Source organism: Dendrobates tinctorius, unplaced genomic scaffold, assembly GCF_039654945.1.
Source record: "Dendrobates tinctorius isolate UK_male_01 unplaced genomic scaffold, ASM3965494v1 ptg000011l, whole genome shotgun sequence".
Taxonomy (NCBI): domain Eukaryota; kingdom Metazoa; phylum Chordata; class Amphibia; order Anura; family Dendrobatidae; genus Dendrobates; species Dendrobates tinctorius.
The window spans coordinates 34,737,062-34,756,752 of NW_027361679.1; the positions used below are offsets into that span (position 1 = coordinate 34,737,062).

Genomic DNA, 19,691 nt, shown 5'->3' on the forward strand with positions numbered 1-19,691 from the left:
TTGGTCACAGCTGTGCCATCGAGCCTGTCACATAGCGCTCAGATATTCATTGGGCCTCACACAATCCAAAAGTGTCCAGTGTCCAAAAGTGTGTGCAGAGATTCAAAATCTCCCTTATCCTCTAGTCACTTTGGTCACAGCTGTGCCATCGAGCCTGTCACATAGCGCTCAGATATTCATTGGGCCTCACACAATCCAAAAGTGTCCAGTGTCCAAAAGTGTGTGCAGAGATTCAAAATCTCCCTTATCCTCTAGTCACTTTGGTCACAGCTGTGCCATCGAGCCTGTCACATAGCGCTCAGATATTCATTGGGCCTCACACAATCCAAAAGTGTCCAGTGTCCAAAAGTGTGTGCAGAGATTCAAAATCTCCCTTATCCTCTAGTCACTTTGGTCACAGCTGTGCCATCGAGCCTGTCACATAGCGCTCAGATATTCATTGGGCCTCACACAATCCAAAAGTGTCCAGTGTCCAAAAGTGTGTGCAGAGATTCAAAATCTCCCTTATCCTCTAGTCACTTTGGTCACAGCTGTGCCATCGAGCCTGTCACATAGCGCTCAGATATTCATTGGGCCTCACACAATCCAAAAGTGTCCAGTGTCCAAAAGTGTGTGCAGAGATTCAAAATCTCCCTTATCCTCTAGTCACTTTGGTCACAGCTGTGCCATCGAGCCTGTCACATAGCGCTCAGATATTCATTGGGCCTCACACAATCCAAAAGTGTCCAGTGTCCAAAAGTGTGTGCAGAGATTCAAAATCTCCCTTATCCTCTAGTCACTTTGGTCACAGCTGTGCCATCGAGCCTGTCACATAGCGCTCAGATATTCATTGGGCCTCACACAATCCAAAAGTGTCCAGTGTCCAAAAGTGTGTGCAGAGATTCAAAATCTCCCTTATCCTCTAGTCACTTTGGTCACAGCTGTGCCATCGAGCCTGTCACATAGCGCTCAGATATTCATTGGGCCTCACACAATCCAAAAGTGTCCAGTGTCCATAAGTGTCTGCAGAAATTCAAAATCTCCCCTGTCCTATAGACACCTTGTACCTTGTTTTACATTACTATATAGTTTGTTGGATTTTGTCTACATTTCTACCAAAAATGAGGAAGGCTGGTGGAAGAGGCCGTGGAATTGGGCGGGGGTTGGCAGCTGGTAATGATGGTGTTGGTGGTGGATCTGATGGTAGTGGCAAGAGCAAAATAGGACCGAATGCAGGAGGTGTTGAGCCTGCGTCATCGTCTGGCTACATAAGGCCTCGAACGCTTAGTTTTCTAGGAGTTGGCAAACCGCTTTTAAAGGCAGAGCATCAGGAAAAAGTTTTGTCTTACATTGCTGACTCAGCCTCCAGCTCTATCGCCTCCTCTTCTTCAGTTGTAAAAAGTAAAAGCACTGAGTCGTCATTGGAGGCTCATGTTCATGAACCACACCTTTCCTTGTGTCCTTCACCCCAACCAAGATTGAAGGATGACGCAGGCCATACTACTGATTACTCCATGGAGCTGTTTTCACATACCATGCCTGGATTATCAAGTCAAATGGTGAATTACCCAGGCCAAGATGAATCTGACATGGAGTGCACTGATGCACAGCCGCTGATGGATGATTCTGCTGGTACATTCACTTAGAGCACTACATTGTCCTCGCAGTGTACAGAGCCAGATTCTGACCCTGATGAGACTCAGGTGCCCCTTCCCGCACACGATACCACCATACACGGTGACACAGAGGAAGGTGCACATGACATAGAAGAGGAGGTGATGGATGACCCAGTTGTTGACCCAGATTGGCATCCATTGGGGAAGAGGGTGCTGCTTCCAATAGCTCAGATGAGGAGCATCCACAGCAGACATCGACATCGCAACAGCTGTTATCTGGCAGGCCCGGAGCACTCCAAAGACAGGTTCCAAACATCAAAAGAGTTGCTGGACAGCTTGTCCAGAGGGTCAAAAGATCACAGCGTGCTAGGCCGCAAAATGTCTGCCAAAGTAGGAAGAGTGCAGTGTGGCACTTTTTTGAACAAAATCCTCATGATCAGGCCAAGGTTATCTGTAAGAAGTGCGCAAAGACCTTTAGCCGAGGGAAAAATCTGAAAAATTTGAATACCAGTTGCATGCTTAGACATTTATCCAGCATGCACTTGCAAGCGTGGACACAACACCAAACCTCAAGTGCCACATGTGCAACTGATCACAACGAAGGTAGTCAGCAACGCTACATTGTTTCCCCCACTGTAAGCCCACCGGTTAGCACAGCAGCAAATGTTGAGGTGTCGTTGCAAGGCCACAGCAGTCAGGGAATCCCACTGTTATATCAACGAAAGACTGATTCTAGGCCATCAGAAAGAACACCAACTCCATCACCATCATCAACCCTCTCTCAGTCCGCCCTGTCCACCGCTACTTCCACCATATGCAGCTCTCAAGTCCAGCTCACCCTCCCAGACACTATGAGTAGGTCAAGAAAGTACTCAGTCTCTCATCCGCGTACACTGGGTTTGAACGCCCACATTGCCAAACTAATCTCGTTTGAGATGATGCCCTTTCGGTTGGTGGAAAGCACAGCTTTCCGCGAACTCATGGCCTATGCAGTACCACGCTATGACCTACCCAGTCGCCACTTCTTCTCTCGCAAAGCCATCCCAGCCCTCCACCATCATGTGAAAGACCGCATTGTCCATGCACTCAAGCAGTCAGTGAGCGGAAAGGTGCACCTCACAACTGATGCATGGTCCAGTCGGCATGGCCAGGGCCGTTACGTGTCCATCACTGCGCACTGGGTTAATGTGGTGGATGCAGGGTCCACAGGGGACAGTGGTGGTGGGACAGTGCTGCCTAGCCCACGGTATAGGAAACAGTTGGCTGTAGGCGTTCGACCCTCCTCCTCCTCCTCCAGAAGCGAAAGCTCGTCCACAGAGCGCAGTCGTACGAGCACTCCATCTGCAGCTGCCACTGTTGCACACGATGTGTCCCCCTATTGAGCAGCTAGTGGAAAGCGTCAGCAGGCTGTGTTGCAGATGATGTGTTTGGGCAACAGACACACCGCCGAGGTGCTGGCCGAGTACTTGAAGCGACAAACTGAGTCATGGCTGGGCAGTGTACATCTTGAGGCAGGCAAGGTAGTTAGTGATAACGGCCGTAATTTTGTGGCAGCCATAGCCCTTTCAAAACTCAGCCATATACCTTGCTTGGCTCACACCTTGAACCTGGTGGTGCAGTGCTTCCTCAAAAATTATCCGGAGTTAACAGCCCTGCTCCAGAAGGTGCGAAGACTGTGCGCGCACATCCGCCGGTCGCCTGTACACTCCGTTCGTATGCAGAAGCTGCAGCGATTGCTCCACCTTCCCAACCACCGCCTCATTATCGACATTGCAACAAGGTGGAACTCCACCCTGCACATGGTGGAGTGGCTGTGCGAGCAGAGGCAGGCCATAATGCATTTGTGGGAGGATACACGGCCAGGCACTTTGAGAGCAGACATGGAGTTGACAGGTGTGCAGTGTTCAAAGCTGAAAGACCTCTGTAAAGTCCTTCAGTGTTTTGAGGAATGCACACGGCTGGTAAGCGCAGACGACGCCATCCTAAGCATGAGCATCCCACTTATGCGTCTGCTCATGCAAACTTTGACGCACCTTAAGGAGCAGGCGTCTGCAGCCAATGTTGATGAGGAGGAAGAGGAGGAGGGAATCCTTGATGACATTCAGCCATTGTCTGCTCAGGGACCTCTCCTGGACGAGGTGGAGGAAGAAGAGGAGGAGGAGGAGGATGATGGGGATGATTACTTAGGGGACGAGGATGCATCTCGTGGGGCAAGTGAAAATGTTGGCGTGGCAAGGTCTGGTACAGGGTTTGTGCGTGACTGGAGGGATGTGGATTTGCCAGAAAGTGCTCCTCCACCCAGCACTCGCAGTGCATCATTGACACCGGGAACATTGGCCCACATGTCAGATTATGCCTTGCGGATCCTAAAAAGGGACCCCCGCATTGCCAAAACGATGACGACTACTGGTTGGCCAGCATCCTGGATCCACGCTATAAAGGCAAATTACAAAACATCATGCCACAGGAGAACCTTGACCTAACATTGGCTAATAAACAAGCAACTCTGGTAAATCGGTTGCTTGAGGCATTCCCAGCACACAGCAGCGGTGATGGTTCTCACACGAGCCGTACGGGCCGGGGGCAACTTGGCAGAGGTGTTCGTGGTGCACACAGCAGAAGTGGCGTTGGAGACAGGGGTTTCATGACAATGTTGTGGACTGATTTTTCAAATACCGCTCACACAACTGGTAATACTGCATCGATGGAAAGTGACAGGAGACAGCAGTTGTCAACTATGGTTACAAACTACTTTTCCTCCCATATCGATGTTCTCCCACACAGGTCATTCCCCTTTGACTATTGGGCTGCTAAACTGGACACCTGGCCTGAATTGGCACAATATGCCTTACAGGAGCTCGCTTGCCCAGCTGCAAGTGTGCTATCGGAAAGAGTCTTCAGTGCAGCTGGATCAATCCTGACAGAAAAAAGGACCCGTCTGTCAACCCAAAATGTGGATGATCTAACCTTCATTAAAATGAACCACGCATGGGTTTCCAAGGATTTTGTCCCACCTTCCTCTGATGACACATAGGGTGACAGAAAAATGGCTAGCTTTGGTCCACCTCTTCCTGGGACTTGACCTATTTCACCTTTTGCATCAGCTGAATGTCCAACATCAACATATGCCACTTTCTAAAACTCCCTAACTGTGCTGCCTCCCCCCCCATGGCCGGGGTCACCACCTAGCGCACGACACCGTGCGAGTGCCGTTGCCCTGGACAGGTGGGTAGGCCGACTCTTGGGCGCGGGCACTGGTACAGGGTCCTTCATAGTGCAATCAAGTGTCTCTGATGGTGGTGGTGCACACCCGCCGTCAGACACACCGCCGTACTATGAGGGGCCCAGTGCCAGTACCGACGCCCATGAGTGGGCCCCCCTTGCTTGGGCAGGGCCCCAGCATTTGCAATCTTTACCTCTCCCTGCTCCTCCGCTGTGTAGTCTGGGCCGTCAAATCCATACTGTGCCTGACACCGTCTGAGCCTGCCTCCTGATGTATAGACATATATTTTGAATGTGTACGCTATCCATACATGTTATCCGGGGAAACGGTACCCTTTCTAACCTTTGTGCAATCACGTGCAATCCATACTGGGCCTAACACCGTCTGAGCCTGCCTCCTGAGACATATATTTTGAATGTGTACGCTATCCATACATGTTATCCGGGGATACGGTACCCATTCTAACCTTTGTGCAATCACGTGCAATCCATACTGGGCCTAACACCGTCTGAGCCTGCCTCCTGAGACATATATTTTGAATGTGTACGCTATCCATACATGTTATCCGGGGATACGGTACCCTTTCTAACCTTTGTGCAATCACGTGCAATCCATACTAGGCCTAACACCGTCTGAGCCTGCCTCCTGAGACATATATTTTGAATGTGTACGCTATCCATACATGTTATCCGGGCATACGGTACCCTTTCTAACCTTTGTGCAATCACGTGCAATCCATACTGGGCCTAACACCGTCTGAGCCTGCCTCATGAGACATATATTTTGAATGTGTACGCTATCCATACATGTTATCCGGGGAAACGGTACCCTTTCTAACCTTTGTGCAATCATGTGCAATCCATACTGGGCCTAACACCGTCTGAGCCTGCCTCCTGATGTATAGACATATATTTTGAATGTGTACGCTATCCATACATGTTATCTGGGGATACGGTACCCTTTCTCACCTTTGTGCAATCACGTGTAATCCATACTGGGCGTGAGAACGGCTGGCGAGCTGTTAAGCAAGCTACAGCACCTGTGGTTTGCACACGTAAGTTTTTCATTTTTTCAGGAATGACGGTTAGGCCTAATTCCGGAACTGCGGTTGACCTGCACTTACTGGGAAATCATTGTTCGTGGGTAATAATTGTAATCAGTGATCCCCATCACTAACGTTGTTCAGCGGGTTATCTGCACCTGTAAGCGACAAACGCTGGCCTTTTCAGTGTAGCGCACATGCAGCCACGGACATGTAAGGGCATGACACACCAGTTATTGGCCAATCTCATGTGCCAGAGCCTCACGTGTCCCTCTAGTAAGCCAGACTCGGACCGCGGGGCATGACGGAGTCTCGTTCGTTAACGGAATTAAGCTTGCAATGTGTGCATCTGTTCTGTAGCTGGCATGGTTGAGGTTTCCCAGGTGGAGTCGAATTTAACCGTAGGCTCCACTCCTGGTGGTGCCCTTCTGGACATTCCTTTAAGGTTCAGCTTTGCAACCATACTGCCCACGTAAAACAAACACTTTGCCTTCATGAACGCTGTTTGGAGGGTCATGACTCGTGGGAATAACGCCGCCCAATCAGTTAACCTGCTAGAGAGATCCTTCGTTGCTCCCAAGCATGACATCACACTCCCTAGGAAAATGCCACTGTGGCGACCGTACTCCTGGGGGCGACACAAGTGCACTGATGCCCAGCCACTGCTCGATGAATCTGCTGGTACATTGACCCAGACCACTACATTCCCCTCGCACGCTACACGACCTGAATCTGACCCTGATGAAACTCAGGTTACCCTTCCCATATACAGTTCCATCTTACACGGTGACAAAGAGGAAGCTGCAGATGAAAGTGCAGGTTCGGCCCACCCGCCATCAGACACACCACCGTACTATCAGGGGCCCTGTGCCAGTGCCGTCGCCAACGAGTGGGCCCCCCCTGCTTGCCCAGGATCACAGCACTTGCAAAGTTGAAATACTGTGCAGTGAGATGGAAGATGGGGACGACGAGGAATCCAGACAAGTACAGGGATTCCCTAGCGAGGAGACTTATTTGATTGTTTTCAATGTTGGGACAGCAATTTTTGGGGAGCACTATACTCTGGAGAATGATAGATGGGGCCCACCATACACTGGAACATTCCAAAGGTGGACATCAGACACTGGAGCAGCATTTACAGGGCCCATTATACACTAGAGCATTAGAAATGGGGCCCATTATGTTTGGAGCATTATTTGGGCCCATAAGACAGTGGAGCTTAATCCATGGGGACCAACATATACTGTAGCATTATGTGGAGCTCATCATATACTGTTTCAAACATTATATGGGACCAATGATTCTGTATGGAGAAATAGATGGGCCTCGTCATGAGATGTAAAAAGTGAGGTATTTTTCATTGTACTATACCATTATTTCTCTGCCGTATCGGAGCATGATGAGTTGTGGTATTATGTGTTAAAGGGGCGCTCTTTCGCCCAGGGCACATGAAAACCTGCAGCCAGCCCTCCCCCCCACAACTTTAGCCAAATAACCCCCATTTTTCAGTGCGTAACTTGTATTATGAAGTTAATTAAGGTTGACAAGCTTAAGTAAGAAGAATTGATGCTTTTGGCATTCAAATGGGCACTGTAGGTGTGTTTCCTGTCCTCCTCTCACTGCCGACTTTTATTCCCCATTGACTTACATTGGGTTTCGTGTTTCGGGACGACCCCGACTTTTCCCTATAATCGGACGATCTTGCTCGACTCGACTTTTGGAAAAGTCGGGTTTCACGAAACGAAACGCGACCCTAAAAAACCAAAAGTCGCTCAACTCTACAGCTCAGTATTGATATTCAATGTTTTTCATACTGTTGCTGCCACATGTGCTACAGAGAAGCAAAATTAAGAATCCCTCTGATTCTATGTGATTTTTATGGGAACCAAAAGTTCCTGTTTAAAATCACTGTACAAAGACAAAATCAAGCAAAACATCGTGCATTCTGTTTGGACAAATTCAAATATGTGTTTGCTTTCTTATCTAGAAGAAATCAGCATTTTTATCATAGCAAACAAAGGAACTAAGCATGCAACTTACTTTCGAGTAATGCTGAAATTTAAACAAAGCAAAGTGATAGGTTGGAATTTAAAAGCCTAACGCCTGAACAGGGACTTGAACCCTGGACCCTCAGATTAAAATTCTGATGCTCTACCGACAGAGTTACCCAGGCTCTTTGCTGCTTAACATTTGTACATTTTTTTAAAGATTCTCTTCCTATGCATGTAAATATACCCTAAGATATGTTTATTCATGTCATGGTGGAAATTAAAAATCAAAGTCAACCCATAGTCTGCCATCACAATGAGGTGTCCAGTTACTTCTCCTATCTTATTCTATGCATAGGAAAGTGGAAAAGAGCAGTGTTGAGTAGTTTTGAGCATTCCGTTACTGCAAATATCGGTTATTGGCCGATATTCGCTGTATCGGAATTCCGATACCGAGTACCGATATTTTTTCAATATCGGATACCGGAATCGGAAGTCCCCATAATGCAGTGAGCCACTGTTGTGGCTGTGATTGGCTGCTGAAATGATGTCATCATGATGCGCGGTCTGTGCTGACTGCGGGGGGTCTGTGCCGACTGCGGGGGGTCTGTGCCGGCTGCCGGTGGTCTGTATGGGCCTCTCGGGGGTCTGTACAGGCCTGTCGGGGGCCTGTGCTGGATGCCGGTGGTCTGTACGGGCCTCTCAGGGGGCCTGTGCCAGCTGCCGGTGGTCTGTACGGGCGTCTCGGGGGCCTGTGCCGGCTGTCGGTGGTCTGTGCCGGCTGCCGGGGGCCTGTGCTGGCTGCCGGTGGTCTCACTTTATGGCAAAAGCTGCGTGGGAACTTTCTCACACAGCAATGCCAAAAGTGAGACTAGGGACTATTTTTTCACAGTGGTGGAGGAATACAATGCGGAAGGATACCTACCTCCCATCATTGGATTCCTGCAGCCCCTAGAGAACGGTCGCATCAGCTGATGCTGTTGTTCTCCACAGGAGATCGGCGTGGGACCCTCGTGGATTTCTGCGGATCAGGAAGTATATCGGTTGTTTGTTATTTTCTAATTTTTTATAGATGACTGTGTCTTCGGGGATCAAAGTGACAAGTGATGGTGAGTATGTACTCTATGTTATATGTACTGTATGTCTATGTATGTATTGTATGAATGTATTGTATGCAGCATGTATGTAGTATGTATGCAGTATGTAGTATGTATGTTGTATGTCTGTAGCATGTTGTATGTATGTAGTATGTACTATGTGTGTATGTTGTATGAATGTAGTAAATATGAAGCTTGTATGTAGTATGTATGTATGTTGTATGAATGTAGTATGTATGTAGTATGTATGTAGTTGTTTTTTTTTACATTCAACACATTAGCCGGATGATGGGACTACTACTGTCCCATCATTGGCTAATGTGTCAATCACAGTCATTGTAGCAGGCATCGCCTGATGGGACTTGTAGTCCCATCGGACGATGCCTGCACACACACAAGACCCCCGGCAGGCCCACACAGACCACCGGCAGCCAGCACAGGCCCCCGGCAGACAGCCCAGACCACCGACAGCTGGCACAGGCCACCGAGAGGCACGTACAGACCACCGGCAGCCGACACAGGCCCCTGGCAGCTGACACAGGCCCCCGACAGGCCTGTACAGTCCCCCGAGAGGCCTGTACAGACCACTGGCAGCTGGCACAGGCCTCCGGCAGCCGGCACAGACCACCGACAGCCGACACAGGCCCCCAAGAGGCCCGTACAGACCACCGGCAGCCGGCACAGGCCCCGACAGGCCTGTACAGACCACCGGCAGCCGGCACAGGCCCCCAACAGTCAGCACAGATCCCCGAGAGGCCCGTACAGACCACCGGCAGCCGGCACAGGCCCCTGACAGTCGGCACAGACCCCCGAAAGGCCTGTACAGACCATCGGCAGCCGGCACAGGCCCCCGACAGTCAGCACAGACCCCCGAGAGGCCTGCACAGACCCCGCCCGCACACATAGACATGCACAGTGTCCACCCACGCACCGCCCACACTATTCCCCCCTCCCGAACAGGATGTACAAGGCAAGAAAGGGTTTTTTTTAATTCCGATATTTCTGTCCCTTTGACTTGAATGGGACTTCCGGTATCGGAAACGGCGATACCGATACTTTTTGGGGTATCGGGCCGATCCAATCCAATCTGATATTTCTGAATATCGGATGGTATCGCTCAACGCTAGTGTTGAGCAATCAGCCCAGTGAGAAGCTATCAGACTTGGCAGATACGTGAAGGTGGAACTGCAGTATCAGGCTGTTAATTTAGCTTTCTCCAATGATGAACTCCCTTACGTAAAGCTCAGTACTGATGTTTATTGTTTTTCATACTGTTGCTGCCACATGTGCTACTGAGAAGCAAAATTAGGAATACCTCTGATTCTATGTGATTTTTATGGGAACTAAAAGTTCCTGTTTAAAATCACTGCACAAAGCCAAAATCAAGCAAAACATCATGCATTCAGTTTGGACAAATTGGAATATATGTTTGCTTTCTTATCTAGAGTAAATCAACATTTTTTTCATAACAAACGAGTGAACTAAGCATACAACTTACTTTCAAGCAAAGCTGAAATTTAACCCCTTCACGACCTTTGATGCCACATAGGCATCATGAAAAGTCATGCAAAAATGACCCATGATGCCAATGCGGCGTCATGAAAAGATCTCCCTCCTGCAGGTCGGGTGAGTGGGTTCAATGAAAGTTCACCCGACCCGCAGTTACAGGGGGACCTTGACTTGACCCCAGGCGGGGTGGCTTTGCACCCCCGGGGATACAATCACTTCCAGTGACCTTTTTGTCACCCCCCTCGCATCTGATTGGAGCTAGCATCCATGTGATGCTAGCCTTCCAATCAGATGTTGAGGGGTGGAGTAAAATCATGGCTGCCTCTTTCCTCAACTTCATCCCGTCCGTGGAAGCTGAGGAACGAGGTGCCTGACTGCCGCCCAGACCTGCGATCACCTCCGCTGCCGTCATCACTGCTGCTGCTGCCACTACTGCCCTCCGGTAACATACTTCTTTGCCCCGCCACCTAATTCCATCCCTTCCCACCTCCGCTCACTCTCCCCTGCCCCCTGATCATCTCCTGCTCCCCTGATACTCCCCCAGCACCCCCGATCTCCCCCAGCACCCCCGAACATCCACCGGCTGTTTCCAGCTCTGCCAGCTCCTCAGCCACCTACTGCCTCCTGTGCCTGAGAGCCCCCTCCTGTGCCCACGTGATCACCACTCAGCACCAGTGACCACCCTCATTAACCCCTGCCCCCTGATTAACCCCTGCTGCAGGTTTTTATTTCCTTATCTCCTCTTCCACCTCCTGCCCCCCCGTGCCTGACAGCCCCCCTCTGCCCCTGATTAACCCCCAGCACCCCTGATCATCCCCCAGCACCCCTGATCATCCCCCAGCACCCCTGATCATTCCCCAGCACCTTTGATCATCCCCCAGCACCGCTGATCATTCCCCCTGCTGCTGCAGTGATCACCCCTCAGCCCTAGTGATCACCCCATCAACCCCTGCCCCCTTGATCAACCCCTTCCCCCTTATTAACCCCTGCTGCTGCTGTTTTTTATATCCACCTCCATCTCCTCAGCCACCTTCTGCCTGCCCCGTGCCTGACAGCCTCCTTCTGCCCCTGGTGATCATCCCCCTGCACCCCTGATCATCCCCCTGCACCCCTGATCATCCCCCTGCACCTCCGATCATCCCCCTGCACCTCTGATCATCCCCCTGCACCCCTGATCATCCCCCCTGCACCCCTGATCACCCCCACTGTTGCTGCCGCTGCTGGTTCCATCTCCACATAATTCTCCTCAGCGCCCTCCTGCGCCTGACAGCCCCTTTCTGCCCCCAGTGACCATCCCCCAGCCCCAGTGATCACTCCTGATCACCCCCTGCCCCCATGATCACTCCCTGATCACTCCCCCTGCTGCTGATGCTGGTTCCATCTCCACTTCTATCTCCTCAGTCCCCTCCTGCCACCACGTGCCTGACAGTCCCCTCTTGCCCCCCGTGCGCCTGACAGTCCCCTCCTGCCCCCCGCACGCCTGACAGTCCCCTCCTGCCCCCCGCGCGCCTGACAGTTCCCTCCTGCCCCCCCGCATGCCTGACAGTCCCCTCCTGACAGCCCATTCCTCCAGTAAAAAGTTTTACCAAACATTCGCACATACACACGCACACTATAATAAAGGTTTTTTACACACACACCACACGCACAATGTCCCGCTCATCCCAGTCATCCCAGTCCCAAAGGGTCTACTCAGTTGAGGAGGCATATGAAATTATTGCCTCTGATACTGATAGTGAGAGAGAGGACCCCACCTTTCTCTATTCCTCCCACTCTTCCTCTTCCAGCGACACAGACTTGCCACCACCGAGATGTCGCAGGATGAGAAATCGTCCGGAGCCCAGGGAGGAAGAGTTGGAGACCTTGGAGGAAGTCCCACAGCCAAATGTGAATTTCCCCCAACCTAGTGCTAGTCACGCCCAAGCTAGCACTAGGTCTCCCTCCTGGACCCCCGTCCCTGAAAATTTTGCTCCACGGATTCCTGATTTCGTTCCCCAATCAGGAATCCAGTTTGAGACTGCCAACTTCAGGGAAATAGACTTTTTCAAAGTCTTTTTCTCAGAGTCAATCGTCAGTCTCATGGCGGAGCAAACAAACTTGTACGCCCAACAATTTTTGGCCAAACACCCAATTTCTTCATTTTCTACTTGGAGTCCCGATAACTCTGTAGACATGATTAAATATTGGGGACTGGTCCTTCACATGGGGATTGTGAAGAAACCAGAAATTCACCAATACTGGAGTAATGATATTTTATATCAAACTCCAGTATTTGGCATGGTTATGACTCGGAAACGTTTTGAGGCTATCCATAAATTTCTTCATTTCAGGGACAACACTGAAAGCCTTCCCTGCGATGACCCGAATTTTGATAGACTGTTTAAAATTCGGCCAGTTGTCGAACACTTCAGCAGCAAGTTTGCTGAAGTGTACATTCCCAAAAGGGAAATTTGTGTGGATGAATCCCTCCTCCACTTCAAAGGGAGGCTTCAGTTCCATCAGTACCTGCCCAGCAAAAGGCCAAGGTACAGGATGAAACTCTACAAGCTGTGTGAGAGTACCTCAGGGTACACTCTCAGCTTTAGAGTTTACCAAGGAAAGGACAGTAGGATCCAGCCCCCAGAATGTCCACCTGCTCTGGGGGTGAGTGGGAAAATAGTGTGGGATTTGGTCCACCCTCTGCTTGATAAAGGTTACCATCTGTACATTGATAACTTTTATACAAGCATCACACTATTTGAATCCCTCTCTGCCAGAGCTACCGTCGCTTGCGGTATTGTGCGCAGAAACCAGAGGGGTCTCCCTTTGCCGCTAATTGAGCAGCCTCTCTGAAAGGGTGAGACCCCAGCCCAATGTAGCGGCAACATGCTTGTGGTCAAGTTCAAAGGCAAAAGAGACGTCTTTGTCTTGACCAGAATCCATGGTCCCGGCACCACGGCCACCACAGTTCGAGGTACCCCAGCGCCGGTCCACAAACCGGACTGTGTCCTGGCGTACAACCATCACAAGAGTGGAGTTGATCTTTCTGATCAAGTCCTCCAGCCCTATAGTGCCAAGGTGTGGTACAAAAAACTGGCTGTGCACCTCGTACAAATGGCACTGTATAATGCATGCGTGCTATCACGATGTGCAGGCCAGGACCACTACTTCCTTCAGTTCCAGGAGGTGGTGATAAAGGCCATGATTTTTGGAGAGGAGGATGGAGCGCGCCCCAGCACCCCTGGAACTCAAGTTTCCCGTATGGTACCAGGGCAACATTTTCCCCGTGAGGAGAGAAAAAAAAACGGTGCTGGGTATGCTATAAAAGGGGGACAAGAAGGGAATCTCGTTTCCAATGTGAAATGTGTCCCGACAAACCTGAACTGTGTTTGAAAGAATGCTTTAGAATTCATCACACGTCCATGGACTAAACACATCCTGACACCCCACTACAGAACTCACCCACACCAGCCTGACATACACAACACCACACACACCAACCTGACGTACACTTCACCACACACCAACCTGATGTACACTACGCCACACACACCAAACTGATGTTTTATCAGGTTGGTATGTGTGGCATAGTGTACGCCAGGTTGGTGTGTGCGTGTGGCGTAGTGTACGTCAGGTTGGTCTGTGTGTGGTGTATACTATACACACACACCAACCTGACGTACACTACACTACACCACACACCAACCTGATGTACACTACGCCACACACACCAACCTGATGTAGTGTCAGGTTGGTGTGTGTGGCGTAGTGTACGTCAGGTTGGTGTGTGTGTGTGGCATAGTGTACGTCAGGTTGGTGTGTGTGGTGTATACAATACCACACACACCAACCTGACGTACACTACACTACACCACACCAAACACCAACCTGTCGTATACTACACCACACACACCAACCTGATGTAGTGTCTGGTTGGTATGTGTGGTGTAGTGTACGTCAGGTTGGTGTGTGTGTGTGGCGTAGTGTACGTCAGGTTGGTGTGTGTGTGGTGTATGCAATACCACACACACCAACCTGATGTACACTACACTACACCACACACACCAACCTGATGTAGTGTCAGGCTGGTATGTGTGGCATAGTGTACGTCAGGTTGGTGTGTGTGTGGTGTAGTGTATGTCAGGTTGGTGTGTGTGTAGTGTATACAATACCACACACACAAACTGGATGTACACTACACCACACCACACACCAACCTGACGTACGCTACGCCACACACACCAACCTTATGTAGTGTCAGGTTGGTATGTGTGGCGTAGTGTACGTCAGGTTGGCGTGTGTGTGAGGCGTAGTGTACGTCAGGTTGGGGTGTGTGTGGTGTATACAATACCACACACACCAACTTGACGTACACTACACCACACCACACAGTAACCTGACGTACACTACACCACACCACACACCAACCTGACATACACTACACCACACACACCAACCTGATGTAGTGTCAGGTTGGTATGTGTGGCGTATTGTACCTCAGGTTGGTGTGTGTGTGAGGCGTAGTGTACGTCAGGTTGGTGTGTGTGTGGTGTATACAATACCACACACACCAACCTGACGTACACTACACTACACCACACACCAACCTGAATACACTACGCCACACACCAACCTGATATAGTGTCAGGTTGGTATGTGTGGCGTAGTGTACGTCTGGTTGGTGTGTGTGTGAGGCGTAGTGTACGTCAGGTTGGTGTGTGTGGTGTATACAATACCACACACACCAACCTGACGTACACTACACTGCACCACACACCAACCTGAGTACACTACGCCACACACCAACCTGATGTAGTGTCAGGTTGGTATGTGTGGCGTAGTGTACATCAGGTTGGTGTGTGTGTGGCGTAGTGTACGTCAGGTTGGTGTATGTGTGGTGTTTACTATACCACACACCAACCTGACGTACGCTACACTACACCAGACACCAACCTGACATACACTACACCACACACACCACCTAATGTAGTGTGGCAAGTTGGTGTGTGTGGCATAGTGTACGTACACTACATACTTTCCATAAGCGACGTGGTGTCTGCTAATGATTGGAGCTAACTTTCCATTCAAAAAGTAAAACAGCGCTTCTTCCCTTCAGGGCCCTGCCATGCGCCCAAACAGTGGTTTATGACCACATATGAGGTATCAGTGTACTCAGGAGAAATTTCTCAACAAATGCTAGGATCCATTTTATCCTGTTGCTCATGTAAAAATGAAAAAATGTAGGCGAAAAGAAATTTTTTGTGAAAAAAAAGTACTTTTTCAATTTTACAGATCAATTTGTGAAGTACCTGGGAGTTCAAAATGCTCACTATGCATCTAGATAAGTTCCTTGGGGTGTCTAGTTTCCAAAATGGGGTCACTTGTGGGGGAGCTCCAATGTTTAGGCACACAGGGGCTCTCCAAACACAACATGGTGTCCGCTAACTATTGGAGCTAATTTTCCATTCCAAAAGTCAAATGGCGCTCCTTCCCTTCAGGGCCCTGCCGTGCACCCAAACAGTGGTTTATGACCACATATGAGGTATCGGTGTACTCAGGAGGAATTGCCCATCAAATTTTAGATCCATTTTATCCTGTTGCCAATGTGAAAATGAAAAAATGTAGGCAAAAAGAAATTTTTTGTAAAAAAAAGTACTTTTTCATTTTTACAGATCGATTTGTGAAGTACCTGGGGGTTTAAAGTGCTCACTATGCTTCTATATAAGTTCCTTGGGGTGTCTAGTTTGCAAAATTGGGTCACTTGTGGGGGTGCTCCAATGTTTAGGCACACAGGGGCTCTCCAAACACGACATGGTGTCCGCTAACTATTGGAGCTAATTTTCCATTCCAAAAGCCAAATGGCGCTCCTTCCCTTCAGGGCCCTGCCGTGCGCCCAAACAGTGGTTTATTACCACATATGAGGTATCAGTGTACTCAGGAGAAATTGCTGAACAAATTTTAGGATCCATTTTATCCTGTTGCCCATGTAAAAATGAAAAAATGTAGGCGAAAAGAAATGTTTTTGTGAAAATAAAGTACTTTTTCATTTTTACAGATCAATTTGTGAAGTACCTCGGGGTTCAAAGTGCTTACTATGCATCTAGATAAGTTCCTTTGGGTGTCTAGTTTCCAAAATGGGGTCATGTGTGGGTGTACTCCAATGTTTAGGCACGCAGGGGCTCTCCAAACACGACATGGTGTCCGCTAACTATTGGAGCTAATTTTCCATTCCAAAAGTCAAATGGCGCTCCTTCCCTTCAGGGCCCTGCCGTGCGCCCAAGCAGTGGTTTATAACCACATATGAGGTATACTTTTAATCAGGAGAAATTGCCCAACAAATTTCAGGATCCATTTTATCCTGTTGCATGTGTAAAAATGAAAAAATTGATGCTAAAAAAAAATTTTGTTGGAAAAACTAAAATGTCCATTTTTTCCTTCCACGTTGCTTTAGTTCCTGTGAAGCACCTGAAGGGTTAATAATCTTCTTGAAAGTAGTTTTGAGTAGCTGAGGGGTGCAGTTTTTAGAATAGTGTCACTTTTGGGTATTTTCTGCCATATAGACCCCTCAAAGTGACTTCAAATGTGAGGTGGTCCCTAAAAAAAATGGTTTTGTAAATTTTGTTGTAAAAGTGAGAAATCACTGGTCAACTTTTAACCCTTATAACTTCCTAACAAAAAAAAATTTGTTTCCAAAATTGTGCTGATGTAAAGTAGACATGTGGGAAATGTTATTTATTAAATAGTTTGTGTCACATAACTCTCTGGTTTAACAGAATAAAATTAAAAATTTGAAAATTGCGTAATTTTCAAAATTTATTCCAAATTTCCATTTTTTTCACAAATAAACGCAAAAATTTTCAACCTAAATTTACCACTATCATGAATCGCTAGGATGCGTTGAAGCGTTCCTCAGTTATTACCTCATAAAGAAACACTGATCAGAAATGCAAAAAATGACCAGGTCATAATAGGCTGGTTCGTGAAGGGGTAAAACAAGGCAAAGTGATAGGTTGGAATTTAAAGGTCTAACACCAGAACAGGGATTTGAACCCTGGACCCTCAGATTAAAAGTCTGATGCTCTACCGACTGAAATACCCAGGTTCTTTTCTGCTTAAAATTTGTACATTTTTTAAAGATTCTCTTCCTATGCATATAAATATACCCTAAGATATGTTGCTTTATTCATGTCATGGTGGAAATTAAAAATCAAAGTCAACCCATTGTCTGCCATCACAATGAGGTGTCAGGATTAGAGTTGAGCGAAACGGGTCGAAAAAATTCAAAAGTCACCGACTTTTGGCAAAGTCGGGTTTCATGAAACGAAACCTGACCCTAGGATGAGGTCGGCCACGAGGTCGGCGACTTACGCGCCAAAGTCGCGTTTCAAAAGTTTGTTTTGCGCTCTTTTTCAGCCAATCAGGATCCACGAACACTGTGGGCAACGTGATGACCTAGGCACGGGTCACCACCATCTTTCAGAAGGGCATGCAAGTGATTGGCTTGCTTTGGTGGTCGTCACAGGGGGTATAAAAGGGCGTGCACGCCGACCGCCATCTTACTTCTGCCGATCTTAGTATAGGGAGAGGTTGCTGCTGAATCTGTAGGGAGAGCGTTAGGCAGGGAAGAAGACAAAAAAACTGCTTCTGCTGCTAGCGATTTGGCCTGCACAACACACAAGTCACTGTGTGTGCAGTGCAAGGGGAGGCTATATTGTGGTGTATCAGTGGTGTTGGTTGTTGGGCTGCCTTCTAAGGCTTCCTGACACGCTGGCATTGCTGTTTACCCACTGCTCCGCAAACTGCTTTTTTAAAAGCAATCCAATCTCCCTTATCCTCTCGTCACTTTGGTCACAGGCAGCTGTGCCATCGAGCGTGTCACATACGCTCAGATATCAGTGGGCCGCACACAATCCACAAGTGTCCAGTGTCCAAAAGTGTACGCAGAGATTCAAAATCTCCATTATCCTCTCGTCACTTTGGTCACAGGCAGCTGTGCCATCGAGCGTGTCACATAGCGCTCAGATATCAGTGGGCCGCACACAATCCACAAGTGTCCAGTGTCCAAAAGTGTACGCAGAGATTCAAAATCTCCATTATCCTCTCGTCACTTTGGTCACAGGCAGCTGTGCCATTGAGCGTGTCACATAGCGCTCAGATATCAGTGGGCCGCACACAATCCACAAGTGTCCACTGTCCACAAGTGTACGCAGAGATTCAAAATCTCCATTATCCTCTCGTCACTTTGGTCACAGGCAGCTGTGCCATCGAGCGTGTCACATAGCGCTCAGATATCAGTGGGCCGCACACAATCCAAAGTGGCCACTGTCCACAAGTGTACGCAGAGATTCAAAATCTCCATTATCCTCTCATCACTTTGGTCACAGGCAGCTGTGCCATCGAGCGTGTCACATAGCGCTCAGATATCAGTGGGCCGCACACAATCCACAAGTGTCCAGTGTCCAAAAGTGTACGCAGAGATTCAAAATCTCCATTATCCTCTCGTCACTTTGGTCACAGGCAGCTGTGCCATCGAGCGTGTCACATAGCGCTCAGATATCAGTGGGCCGCACACAATCCACAAGTGTCCACTGTCCACAAGTGTACGCAGAGATTCAAAATCTCCATTATCCTCTCGTCACTTTGGTCACAGGCAGCTGTGCCATCGAGTGTGTCACATAGCGCTCAGATATCAGTGGGCCGCACACAATCCACAAGTGTCCACTGTCCACAAGTGTACGCAGAGATTCAAAATCTCCATTATCCTCTCGTCACTTTGGTCACAGGCAGCTGTGCCATCGAGCGTGTCACATAGCGATCAGATATCAGTGGGCCGCACACAATCCACAAGTGTCCAGTGTCCAAAAGTGTACGCAGAGATTCAAAATCTCCATTATCCTCTCGTCACTTTGGTCACAGGCAGCTGTGCCATCGAGCGTGTCACATAGCGCTCAGATATCAGTGGGCCGCACACAATCCACAAGTGTCCACTGTCCACAAGTGTACGCAGAGATTCAAAATCTCCATTATCCTCTCGTCACTTTGGTCACAGGCAGCTGTGCCATCGATCGTGTCACATAGCGCTCAGATATCAGTGGGCCGCACACAATCCACAAGTGTCCACTGTCCACAAGTGTATGCAGAGATTCAAAATCTCCATTATCCTCTCGTCACTTTGGTCACAGGCAGCTGTGCCATCGAGCGTGTCACATAGCGCTCAGATATCAGTGGGCCGCACACAATCCACAAGTGTCCAGTGTC

At 48.9% G+C, this 19,691-nt stretch overlaps 2 non-coding genes across 2 annotated transcripts; both read right to left on the reverse strand.

The window, feature by feature from the left end:
• Window positions 1–7,960: 7,960 nt before the first annotated feature.
• Window positions 7,961–8,033, reverse strand: TRNAK-UUU (transfer RNA lysine (anticodon UUU)). Its single transcript has one exon. It is a non-coding gene; the product is annotated as a tRNA-Lys (tRNA).
• A 9,429-nt stretch (window positions 8,034–17,462) lies between these two features.
• TRNAK-UUU (transfer RNA lysine (anticodon UUU)) lies at window positions 17,463–17,535 on the reverse strand. Its single transcript has one exon. It is a non-coding gene; the product is annotated as a tRNA-Lys (tRNA).
• Window positions 17,536–19,691: the final 2,156 nt, after the last annotated feature.